General features: G+C 45.3%; 2 pseudogenes; one reads left to right on the top strand and one right to left on the bottom strand.

Annotated features, from left to right (window-relative positions):
- Positions 1-5,336: 5,336 nt before the first annotated feature.
- On the bottom strand, positions 5,337-7,430 carry LOC119804512 (annotated as a pseudogene).
- A 2,834-nt stretch (positions 7,431-10,264) lies between these two features.
- On the top strand, positions 10,265-10,915 carry LOC119805565 (annotated as a pseudogene).
- Positions 10,916-12,431: the final 1,516 nt, after the last annotated feature.

The following is a 12,431-nucleotide window of genomic DNA, read 5'->3' as shown; positions in this document are numbered from 1 at the left end:
GCCTTCTGAAACTGTAAGCCCCCATTAAACACTTTCTTCTATAAGCTGCCATGATCATGGTGTCTTGTCCCAGCAATTGAGAAGAAACAGGGATATCAGACTAGACTCAGACTTGCTAAGTAGCAGAGGCTAGCCTTAAACACCTTATCCTTTTGCCTTCATGTCTTAGTTACTTTTCTATTGCTGTGATAAAACGCTATGACAACGTAAATTTCTAAAAGAAAGAGTGTATAATTGGGTTTATGGCTCCAGAGGGATAGAATTTATATAATGGCCGAGCAAGGTCACATATGTGGTTAGAGCAACAGCTAACAGCTCACATCTTAATCTGTAAGCAGGAGGCAGAGAGCATACTGGGAATCCCACGAGTCTTTTGAAACCTCAAAGCCTGTCACTAGAGACACATCTCCTTCAACAAGATCATGCCTCCTAATTCTTCCCAGACAGTCTCCAACTGGCAACCAAACATTCAAATATATCATCCTATGGAGGCCATTCTCATTCAAACCACCATACTTCAAGTGCTAGGATTACAGACATGTGCCACCACACTAGGACTTCTTTGTCCAGGTTTTTATTTTCTTTTGTTCTTTTTGTTTATTTGCTTGTTTTTGAGACAGGGTTTCTCTGGCTGTCCTAGAAATCACTCTGTAGACAAGGCTGGCCTCAAACTCACAGAGATCTGCCTGCCTCTGCCTTCTGAGTGCTGGGATTAAAGGCATGGGCCACCACTGCTCAGCTTCATTTTTTTTGTTTTTTGTTTTTTTTAAATTTTAAGACAAAGTCTCAGAGTGGCCTTGAATTTTATGTAGACCAGGCTGACCTTAAACTCTTGGTCATCCTCCTGCTTTAGCTACCCAAATGCTGGGATTATAGGCCTATTGCACCAGACACAATTTAAAAAAATATATGCTGGCTAGTTTTATGTACGTTTGGCACACTCCCAAGTTATCTGAGAGGAAGGAGCCTCAATTGTGAAAATGCCTCTGTAAGCCGACCTGTAGGGCATTTTCTTAATTAGTGATTCATGGGAGCATAGAGGGCAGTAGGGAAACCAAGACTGTTAAATTAGCAGGCTTTTCTCTTTAATAAAAGGGATTTACACTTCTTTTCTGTGATTAGATGTAGTTAATAATCTAGTGATCTTTTGCAATCTTTAGAGCCAGGTCTTATCCAAATCCCTGAGACTATTATATTTATCCCAGACTTGTGAGCATTGTTTCTCAGTCAATAGAACTTGTTCTTTTTAAAGATTTATTTATTATGTAAATAAAGCTTTTGCCTGCATGTATGCCTGCAGGCCAGAAGAGGACACTAGATCTCATTACAGATGGTTGTGACCACCATGTGGTTGCTGGGAATTGAACTCCGAACCTTTGGAAAAGGCTCTTAACCTCTGAGCCATTTCTCCAGCCCAACAGAACCTGTTCTTAAGAAAGAGGTCCCAACTGGGTGGTGGTGATGCTTGCCTTTAATCCCAGCACTGGGGAGGCAGAGGCAGGTGAATCTCTGTGAGTTTGAGGCCAGCTTGGTCTACAGAGTAAGTTCCAGGACCTAAAGAAGGAAAGAGATCCCATGTACTTTGCAAAAGAGTCTATTATTATGCTTATTCCATACCCTTTCTCTCTCTTTTTAAAATTTATTTATTCTTATTTTATATACATTGGTGTTTTGCCATGGATGTTGGATCCCCTGAAACTGGAGTTACAGATAGTTGTTAGCTGCCAGGTGGGTGCTGGGAATTGAGCCCAAGTCCTCTGGAAGAACAGTCAATACTCTTAACCACTAGGCCATCTCTAGGCCCTTCCTCTCTCTCTTTTTTATTTTTATTTTTTTTTTTTGCTTTTTTATTGATATTTACTGAGCTCTACATCTTTCTCTGCTCCCCTCCCTGCCTCTCCCATCCCCTTCAACCCTCCCCCAAGGTCCCCATGCTCCCAATTTACTCAGGAGATCTTGTCTTTTTCTACTTTCTACTTCCCATGAGAATTAGATCTATGTAAGTCTCTATTAGTGTCTGCATTGTTGTCTAAGTTCTCTGTGATTGTGGTTTGTAGAATGGCTTTCTTTGCTTTATGTTTAAAAACCACCTATGAGTGAGTACATGTGATAAATGTCTTTCTGTGTCTGGGTTACCTCACTCAAAATGATGTTTTCTAGCTCCATCCATTTTCCTGCAAAATTCAAGATGTCATTATTTTTTCTGCTGTGTAGTACTCCATTGTGTAAATGTACCACATTTTCCTTTTCCATTCTTCAATTGAGGGGCAGTTAGGTTGTTTCCAGGTTCTGGCTATGACAAACAAAGCTGCTTTGAACATAGCTCAGCACATGTCCTTGTGGCATGATTGAGCATCCTTTGGATATATACCCAAAAGTGGTATTGCTAGGTCTTGAGGAAGGTTGTTTCCTAATTTTCTGAGAAATCACCACACTGACATCCAAAGGCATTGTCCCAGCTTGCATTCCCACCAGCAATGCAGAAGTGTTCCTTTTTCCCCCACAACCTCTCCAGCATAAATTGTCAGCCGTGTTTTTGATCTTGGCCATTCTTACAGGTGTAGGATGGAATCTCAGAGTTGTTTTGATTTGCATTTCTCTGATGACTAAGGATGTTAAACATCTCCTTAAGTGTGTTTCAGCCATTTTAGATTCTTTTGTTGAGAGTTCTCTGTTTAGGTCTTTACTCCATTTTTTTTATTGGATTATGTGTTCTTTTGGTGTCCAATTTCTTGAATATTTTGTATATTTTGGAGATCAGACCTCTGTCTGATGCAGGGTTAGTGAAGATCTCTTCCCATTCTGTAGGCTGTCATTTTGTCTTGCTAACCATGGCCTTTGCTTTACAGAAGCTTTTCAGTTTCAGAAGGTCCCATTTATTAATTGTTTCTCTCAGTGTCTGTGCTGCTGGGGTTCTATTTAGGAAGTGGTCTCCTGTGCCAATGAGTTCAAGTGTACTTCCCACTTTCTCTTCTGTGAGGTTCAGTGTGACTGGCTTTATGTTGAAGTCTTTGATCCATTTGGACTTGAGTTTTGTGCATGGTGATAGATATGGGTCTATTTTCATTCTTCTCCATGTTGATATCCAGTTATGCCAGCACCACTTGTTAAATATGCTTTCTTTTTTCCATTTGATATTTTTTGCTTCCTTGTCAAAAGACCCTTCCTCTTTGATGTAGGTGTGTCTTCTGATGTAGGTGTGTCTTCTGAAATCTGATGATTTCATTGGATAATTAATAAAGAAACTGCCTGGCCCATTTGATTGGCCAGCCCTTAGGTGGGCGGAGTAGACAGAACAGGAAGAAGGAAGTGAGGTAGATGGCTCAGTCAGATGCTACACCTCTCCTAAGTTAGACAGACCGCCGTGCCTCTCCTCAGAGAGAGAAGCCAGACGCGATGAAGCTCCAGCCCAAGATGGACGTATGCTAGAATCTTTCCGGTAGGACACCACTTCGTGGTGCTACACAGATTATTAGAAATGGGTTAAAGCAAGATGTAAGAGGCTGAAACTAATGAGCCAGGCAGTATTTAAAAGAATACAGTTTTCATGTAATTATTTCAGGTAAAGCTAACCAAGAGGGAGCCGGGCGGGATGAAAAGCAGGCCTGCCCGCCGAGCTCCACACTACACCTCTTTTTCTCTCTCTTTTTTTTTTTTTTTTTTTTGGTTTTTCGAGACAGGGTTTCTCTGTGGCTTTGGAGCCTGTCCTGGAACTAGCTCTTGTAGACCAGGCTGGTCTCGAACTCACAGAGATCCGCCTGTCTCTGCCTCCTCAGTGCTGGGATTAAAGGCATGCGCCACCACCGCCCGGCTCTCTCTCTTTTTTTTTAATACAAAGCACAGTGTTAGGCATGAAGTAGGGGTCTGGGGACAGGGGTACTCTCCACCCTGACCCCAGACTCCTCTTTTGGCCACCCCACCATCATACCACCAGGGGAGAGCTGTTAGCACCAAAGGGGGGTGGGTGTCCCACCTGTGGGGGAAGTATCAAGCTGGGGGACAGGCTGGGTGCCATCTAGTCCCAGGAAGGCAGGCCTAGGCACCCCCAGGCCAGCTGCTACTTCAGAGGTACTTTTTTTCATTGATTTTTTTTCAAACTTTTATTTTTTGCTTTATAAATAATACCATTCAAAATTTCTACCTCCTCCCCTCCTCCCATTTCCCTCCCACTCCCCCACTCCCTCTCCCCCTCCCTCTCCAGTCCTAAGAGCAGTCAGGGTTTCCTGTCATGTGGGAAGTCCAAGGTCCTCCCCCCTCCATCCAGGTCTAGGAAGGTGAGCATCCAAACAGACTAGGCAAGTCCATGCAGTAGAATCAAAACTCAGTGCCATTGTCCTTGGCTTCTCAGTCAGCCCCCATTGTCAGGCACATTCAGAGAGTCCAGTTTGATCACGTGCTCCATCAGTCCCAGTCCAGCTGGCCTTGGTGAGCTCCCATTAGATCAGTACCATTGTCTCAGTGGGTGGAGGCACCCTCCGTGGTCCTGACTTCCTTGCTCATATTTTCCCTCCTTCTGCTCCTCATTAGGACCTTGGGAGCTCAGTCTAGTGCTCCAATGTGGGTCTCTGTCTCTATCTCCATCCATCACCAGATGAAGGTTCTATGGTGATATGCAAGATAATCATCAGTGTGGCTATGGGACAAGGCCAGTGAATCCAAAAAAAAACATATATAGATCCTCCTGGAAATTGGAAGCAGACAAGATCACCGGGCAAAAGTTGGGAGCATGGGGGTGGGGTGGGGGGTAGGGGAAAGGGGGAGAGAGAAGGGAGAAGGGGAGGATTGGGGAGAGCTTGGGGGAGAGGGATGGTTGAGATGGAGGAAGGGCAGATATGGGATCAGGGAAGAAGATATCTTAATTAAGGGAGCCATTTTAGGGCTCTAGAGGGGTTCTCAGGTGTCCAAGGAGATGTGCCCAGCTAGGTCCTTGGGTAGCAGAGAATGGGGTACCTGAACTGGCCTTGTTCCATAGCCACAGAGGTACTTCTTATACCTTCTCCAAAATGTCCTTCATGGAGGAGCCCAGGCTCGGAGAGAGGGGCTCCCCTACCAGGGTTTCTTCTTATTCCTCATATTCTTTCACCTCACCCTTGTTCTTCCACATCACGATTCATAGTACTTCCCCCAGAGGAGGGGGCTCTGAGCTGAGCAGCAGGGCTTCTCCAGCCCATCTGCTGCCAGGCAGGCACTAAGTCCAAACAGGGGCCGACCAAAGGGAAGAAGAGGCAGGGTAGGCAGCTACTTCACACCAAGTGCAGCCTGAGGGATAGGAGGGTTCTGCCCCGTCCTCCCAGCCCCCAGGCAGCCCCTGCTCCTTGGCACAGGGGCAGCCAACTTCACAGAACATTGCCCTCCTCCATACTAAAGCTGCTCCGGGGCTGCTGGCCTTGGAGGCCTCAGGGGACATGGTAGAAAAGAGGGGGTTGGAGGCCAGGGGTAACAGGGAGTCATCTAGGAGCATTAAGTCCAGATCCTTCTTGGACAGGTTGGGGAATGGGGAGCCATGCTCTGTCCCCAGGGGATCATGGTAGCCTGTGGGCCCCTCATCACCCCCACCCCCAAAGCTCAAACTGTGACTAAAGTCCAGGTAATGAAAAGGGGACTGTGGCTGGGCGGCTGGGGGCAGTGGGGCCTGAGGAGGGAGAGCAGGCATCGGCTCAGGGTCGGGGACCTCAGGCCTTAGCATGAGAGCCTCCCCTGGGCCGTCTTCACTGGGTAGTTCCTGCTTCACCACCTGTTGGGCCAGCTCAGCCATGTTCATGCCAGATGGCATTGTAGTGGGGAGGCTGTGGACCCGTGCCTGCATCTCCAGCTCCTGGAAGCAAAGCTAGAGCTGCTTGTTGGTCATCTCCAGGTGCCAAGAGTGGTTTTCCAGTTCTCGGGATTTCTGCAGATCCTTCTGCATCCTCCGGATGTAATCCACAGAGGCCTTGAGAATGATGCCCTTATTCCAGCTCACGTCCAGGTCATTGGCCTTGGGGATCAGCATTCCCAGCTCCTTGATGCGGTCATTGATGTTGAACCTGCGTCTCCTCTCAACTACAGATTAAGATTTCAGAGGGCATGGTTAGAAAGGTGGGAACCCACCTAAGAAAAGCCCCCAACCTAGGATGGTAGGCACCCCATAGAAAATCTTAGTTTAGAATAAAAGGGACTCAAGCCTCGGTATGGTGCTTTAATCCCAGCACTTGGGAGGCAGAGGCAGGTGGATCTCTGTGAGTTTGAGACCAGCCTGGTCTACAAAATGAGTTCCAGGACAGCCAGGGTTATATAGAGAAACTCTGTCAAAAAAACAAAAAAGAAAAAAAATAAAAGAAAAGGGAAGGAGGGATAGGAGAGAGAGAGAGAGAGAGAGAGAGAGAGAGAGAGGGAGGAGCAAGAAAGAAAGAAAGAAAGAAAGAAAGAAAGAAAGAAAGAAAGAAAGAAAGAGGAGCTGGAGAGATGGCTCAGTGGTTAAGAGCACTGACTCCTCTTCCAGAGGGTTCAATTCCCAGCACCCACATAGCAGCTCACAACTGTCTGAAGATCCAGTTTCAGGGGATCACCTTCACACCAATGCACATAAAAATAAAGTTAAGCCGGGCGGTGGTGGCGCACGCCTTTAATCCCAGCACTCAGGAGGCAGAGGCAGGCAGATCTCTGTGAGTTCGAGACCAGCCCGGTCTACAAGAGCTAGTTCCAGGACAGGCTCCAAAGCCACAGAGAAACACTGTCTCGAAAAACCAAAAAAAAAAAATAAAAAATAAATAAATAAAATAAAGTTAAATAAACCATTAAAAAAAAGACACCAAGACCTTTAAAAAAAAGAAGGAAATGAAGGAAGGAAGGAAGGAAGGAAGGAAGGAAGGAAGGAAGGAAGGAAGGAAGGGAGGGAGGGAGGGAGGGAGGGAGGGAGGGAGGGAGAGAGAGAGAGAAAGAAAGGGACCTGCAGGTTGGGATTGGTGGCTGAGGAGGGTCTGACCCTCCCTCTCTTAACCCCTTATCCTGAGCATTGCTTCTCAGTCAATAGAACCCATTTTTATGGAAAAGGTCACCAGTACTTTACAAAAGACATGTACTTTGCAAAGCAGTTTCAATGTAGTCCTGCCTTAAGCTTTATTGTGATAATTGTCACTAGGAAACTTTTTTCCAAAGTTGTACTGTACTTAAATATGTAAAAAATTAACTGCTCAGGGTCAGACTCTCTGTGTAACATCCCTAGCTGTCCTGGAACTCAGTCTGTAGAGCAGGCTGGCCTTGAACTCGCAGAGATCCACCTGCCTCTGCCCCCCAAAATGCTGGCATTAAAGGTGTGCACCACCAGACCCAGCTAGATTCTGGAAGTTTGAACCAACCCGAAATAAGTCATATTGAGCAGGATTTCCTTCTTGCCTCATAATTCCTCTGCCTGCCATAGCATTTATTGGGACCTCCACAATGGGGAAAGGCATATCCCATTTGGTTGGGTCACCCCTAGGCTGGTAGTTCTGGGTCCATTAACAAAGTAGGCTGAGCAAGCTATGATATGAGCAACCCAGGAAGTAGCACTTTCTATGATCTTCTGCTTCCAGGCTCTCTCAGATTTGAGTTCCTGACTTGGCTTCCCTTAGTGAACTATAACTCTGAATAAATAAACCAAATAAACCCTTTCTTTTCCAAATTGCTCTTGGTCACGGTGTTTCATCACTGCAATAGTAACCCTAACTTAGACAGAAATCAGTTTGTGGTTTGTTTTGTTTCCTTTTCATTTGCTTATTTTTGAGGATCTTGTTGTATAACTTTGGCTAGCCTGGTACTCAATATATAATCCTGGCAGGCAATGTATAAAATATAGGTGGCCAGGATAGAGGCTTTCCTCAGAAATCTGGTGATCTTTGACTATTTTCTCATGTTGGTCATGGAAGCACAGGCTTTCAAACCTAGCTCCTCAAGAGGCTAAGCACAGCCTGGCAACTTAGTGAGAGAGCCCCTGTCTCAAAATAAAATAGTAAGAAGGGCATAGTAGTGAATGCCTTTAATCCGAGCACTCTGGAGGCAGGGGCAAGAGGATCTCTGGGAGTTTGGAACCAGTCTGGATAACCATGGCAACACAGGTAAATTCTGTCTCAAAAACAAACAAACAAGCAAATAACTAAGCACATAATAAAAATAGGGTGAGTGGGGGTAGTGCAGCAAGGGTCTGATGACCTGAGTTTGATCCCCAGAACCTAGGTAAAGGTAGAAGAGAGCTGAGTCCACAAAGTTGTCCTCTGACCTCCATAGGCATGCTATGGCATGTGTGCTGCTCTGGATCATGCACATATAATAATAAGTAAAAATGTCTTAGAAGATGGCTGGGGATATAGTTCAGTGGTAAAACATGTACCTAGAATATGCTAGGCCTTGGGTTTACTACTGAGTACCAAATGAAAGAAAAAGAAATGTTACAATGATAGTGAATTTGGAAGAATGAAAGGCTAACTCTTACATATTAATTTAACCCATTTCTAGTAATCTGTGTATCTCCATGTGGCTATGGTTCTGGCGTCCCTGACGGGGCTACATGGCTTCTCTTTGACTCTGCCTTCCTTCTACCTTGCTATAGGTCAAGCCAGTTTCTTTATTCATTAATGGTAATCACAGTATACAGAGGGGACTCCCACATCAGTATTTATCATTTGTTCATTCATTTATTTATAGTCATGGGTATGGGTGTTTTACCTGCATGTATATCTGTGTGCTATATGTATGCAAAGCCCATGAAGACCAGAAGAAGGTTTCAAGTCCCTAGTACTGGAGTTACAGATGGTTGTGAGCCACCATGTGGGCACTTGAAATCAAACCCCAGTCCTCTGGAAGAACAGGTAGTGATCTTAACTCTGAGCTATCTCTCCAGCCCCTCTCTCCCTTTTGAGGGTATGCTTTCAATGCATGGAACACTTCCCACTGGTCCAACCACTTCCCAGAATCCCATGTTGAAAACTAAGCTTCTAAGCTTTTAACACAGAGACCTTTGGGGACCAGTCTATAACAAATTTCATCAGTGTTGTTTTCAGATCCTGTGCCTTGGGGTTAGTCCCAAGGAAGATCTTTAGGCTAATGCCTGAGGCAGGCTGGCTGCTTGCACTTAAGGAACTAAATGGATCAAAACTCAATAGAGCATCTGTTTAGCCCTTAGATTGTGCTTGAAGGATTGATCCAGACTCAGGAGTGGAAGGGAGCTGCAGAGAATGGAAAGGAACAGGCATGAGGCTAAGGATAAGCATTTGAGATGAACAGGTTAAAGCAATTGAGGCAGAAAGAGGAGGAAGCTAATGTGAGGTTAGCACAGTTTGGGAATGCTGAGCATGGTGGGCAGATCTGTAATTCGTAAACTTGTGAGGCTGAGTCAGAAGGATGATGAGTTCAAGGCTAGCCTGGGCTACATGAGACCCTTCCTCAAAACAAAACAACAGCAAGCAAGAGATAAAAGAAAACAAAGGAAAGACTGTGCCAGACAGACAAACACAGTGAGGGGGAGCTGGGCAGACAGGAGGCAGAGGCAGGTGTAGTGATGAGGCGAGCAGGCCTGCTTTTCGTCCCGCCTGACTCCCACACGGCTAGTTTAACACCCGAAATAACAACACACAAATTGTATTCATTTAAACACTGCCTGACCCATTATCTCCAGTCCCTTATTGGCTAACTATCACATATTGGTCTAACCCATTTCGAATATCTGTATTGCCACTTGACTGTGGCTTACCAGCATGAGTCTAACCAGCGTCCGTCTTGGAGAGGAGAGTCATGGCGTCTGCCTGACTCTGCTTTCTTCCTCCTAGAATTCTGTTCTGACTACTCCATCCACCTAAGGGCTGGCCTATCAAAAGGCCAAGGCAGTTTCTTTATTAACCAATGAAAGTAACACATAGACAGATGACCCTCCTACATCATTTCCCCTTTTTCTGTTTAAACAAAAAAGAAAGGCTTTCATTTTAACATAGTAAAATTACATATAACAAAACAGTTATCAAGTAAGAATTATAGTTACAATATTTATATCTATTTTATCTTTTATCATAACTAAGGAAAACTATAACTACTTATTTTTTAACTTTATCAAAGACTCCAGAAGGATATAATACTACCTAAGTAAACAAGAAATAAGCAACTTCCAAACTTTAGAAATGACAGAGATGGGCACAGCATGGCAGTGACTGAGCTGCGAGCCTGGCGGGCTTGCGCCAAGCCACGTGCTCCCCCCCCCCCCCCCCCCGGCTCTTCACCCTGATGCTGCATGGGTGCTAAGCCCGTCTGGGTCGAGACGATGGTGAAGTATTTCCTGGGCCAGAGCGTGCTCCAAAGATCCTGGGACCAAGTGTTCGCTGCCTTCTGGCAACGGTACCCGAATCCCTATAGCAAACATGTCTTAACGGAAGACATAGTACACCGGGAGGTGACCCCTGACCAGAAGCTTCTGTCTCGGAGACTCCTGACCAAGACCGACAGGATGCCATGTTGGGCAGAGCGACTTTTTCCTGCCAATGTTGCTCACTCGGTATATATCCTGGAGGACTCTATTGTGGACCCACAGAACCAGACCATGACCACCTTCACCTGGAACATCAACCACGCCCGGCTGATGGTGGTAGAGAAACAATGTGTTTACTGTGTGAACTCTGACAACAGCGACTGGACCGAAATCCGTTGGGAAGCCTAGGTCTCCTCCAGTTTATTTGGTGTCTCTCAAGCTGTCCAGGAATTTGGCCTTGCCCGGTTCAAAAGCAATGTGACCAAGACAATGAAGGGCTTTGAGTATATCTTGGCCAAGCTACAGGGGGAGTTTCCTTCCAGAACACTCGTTGAGACAGCCAAAGAGGCCAAAGATAAAGCAAAGGAGACGGCACTGGTAACTACAGAGAAGGCCGAGGACCTGGCCAACAAGGCCGCCACCAAGCAGCAGCAGCAGCTCGTGTAGCTGCTCCCTTCCTCTCCCTTCTCCTCACTGTACTTGATTATTAAAGATGCGCCTCCAGCCCTCTCTGCTGTCTGGGTGGTGGGTTCGGGTGATGTCCTGGTCTGCATCTGCAGTACACCTGGCTCATTGTCTACTGAGCCCAGCCTCCTTTTACTCCATGAGGGCAGGGCTCCTTGTTTTATTTTCTGATGTGTCCCAAGTATCCTGAACAATATTTACCACATAACAGGCACTCAATAAACACATGAATTGATTGCCCCCCAAAAAAGAAATGACAGAGACATCTCATTGTCTGGACAGTCACCCAAAGGTTTTTTGTATCGTTGGGGCATCCACCTTTGGCCTTCGGGCCCATAGTATCCAGTAGACATTTTCATGAAGCAGGAAATTTTTTTAAAAAATCAAAAAACAATGCATGTTTGTAACAAGTTTTTCTCTGTCCCTCCAGCCAGCTCCCAAATAATGACACAAAGACTTACTGTTATTAATTTGAAATCTCGGTCTTAGCTTAAACTTGTCCCACTAACATTTATAAATTAAATTAACCCACCATATTTTTTATTAATCTATGTTCTACCACATGACTTTTACCTCTCTCCCATCCTGTTTAACTTCTTCTGTGTCTCCTGGCATCTCATGCACCTAGATTTATCTCCTACTTCCTGTCTCTCTCTGCCTGGAAGTCCCACCCATACCTCCTGTCTAGTTATTGGCTGTTCAGCTCTTTATTAAACCAATCACAGTAATATATCTTCACACAATGTACAAATAACCCATAATATATGTTACAAGCTGGGTGTTGGTGGCGCACACCTCTAATGTTAGTTAGCAGTTGGGAAGCAGAGGCAGACAGATATTTGTGAGTTCAAGGTCAGCATGTAACTAAAAATAAAAAAATAGCTGGGTGTTGGTGGTGCACACTGTTGTGGAATATTCCTTTACACTGTGTGAAGATTTGTCACTGTGATTGATTTAATAAAAAGCTAAACGGCCAATAGCTAGGCAGGAGGTAATAGCAAGAACTTCTGGACAGAGAGAGCTCTGGGAAGAAGAAAGGCAGAGTTACAAACCAGATGCAGAGGGAACAGACATGCAAGAGGAGAGGCAAAAGCCACAAGTTACATGACAACACATAGATGCATAGAAATTAATTTAAGTTATAAGACCTAATGGGATAAGTCTAAGCTATAGCCTGTTGGGGCAGCTGGCCCAATCCCTGCGTTCAGGGGCGTGGCTGCCCCAGAGGAGTAGGATACCCTTAAAAAGGATCGGGGCGCCGGAAGGAGCCCTGTTTGCTATCCCCCGCGTTACCTTCTGCTTCGCTGGACCCTTGGTTCTGTAAGTTCCCTTATTTCCCCTTTTATTAAAACTGATTTATTATAAAAAGACTATTTTGGTTATTTCCAAACTCCTCCGACCGCCGGTACAATAGCCTGTGCTTTCATAATTAATAATAAGTTTCCATGTTATTTTTGTGAGCTGGCAGCCCAAAGAAAAATCTGTTTATAGCACACCT

This window comes from Arvicola amphibius, chromosome X, assembly GCF_903992535.2.
Source record: "Arvicola amphibius chromosome X, mArvAmp1.2, whole genome shotgun sequence".
In the NCBI taxonomy this organism is placed as follows: Eukaryota; Metazoa; Chordata; class Mammalia; order Rodentia; family Cricetidae; genus Arvicola; species Arvicola amphibius.
Note: the sequence above shows the minus strand (reverse complement) of the source record. Positions and strands in the feature narration are given on the sequence as shown.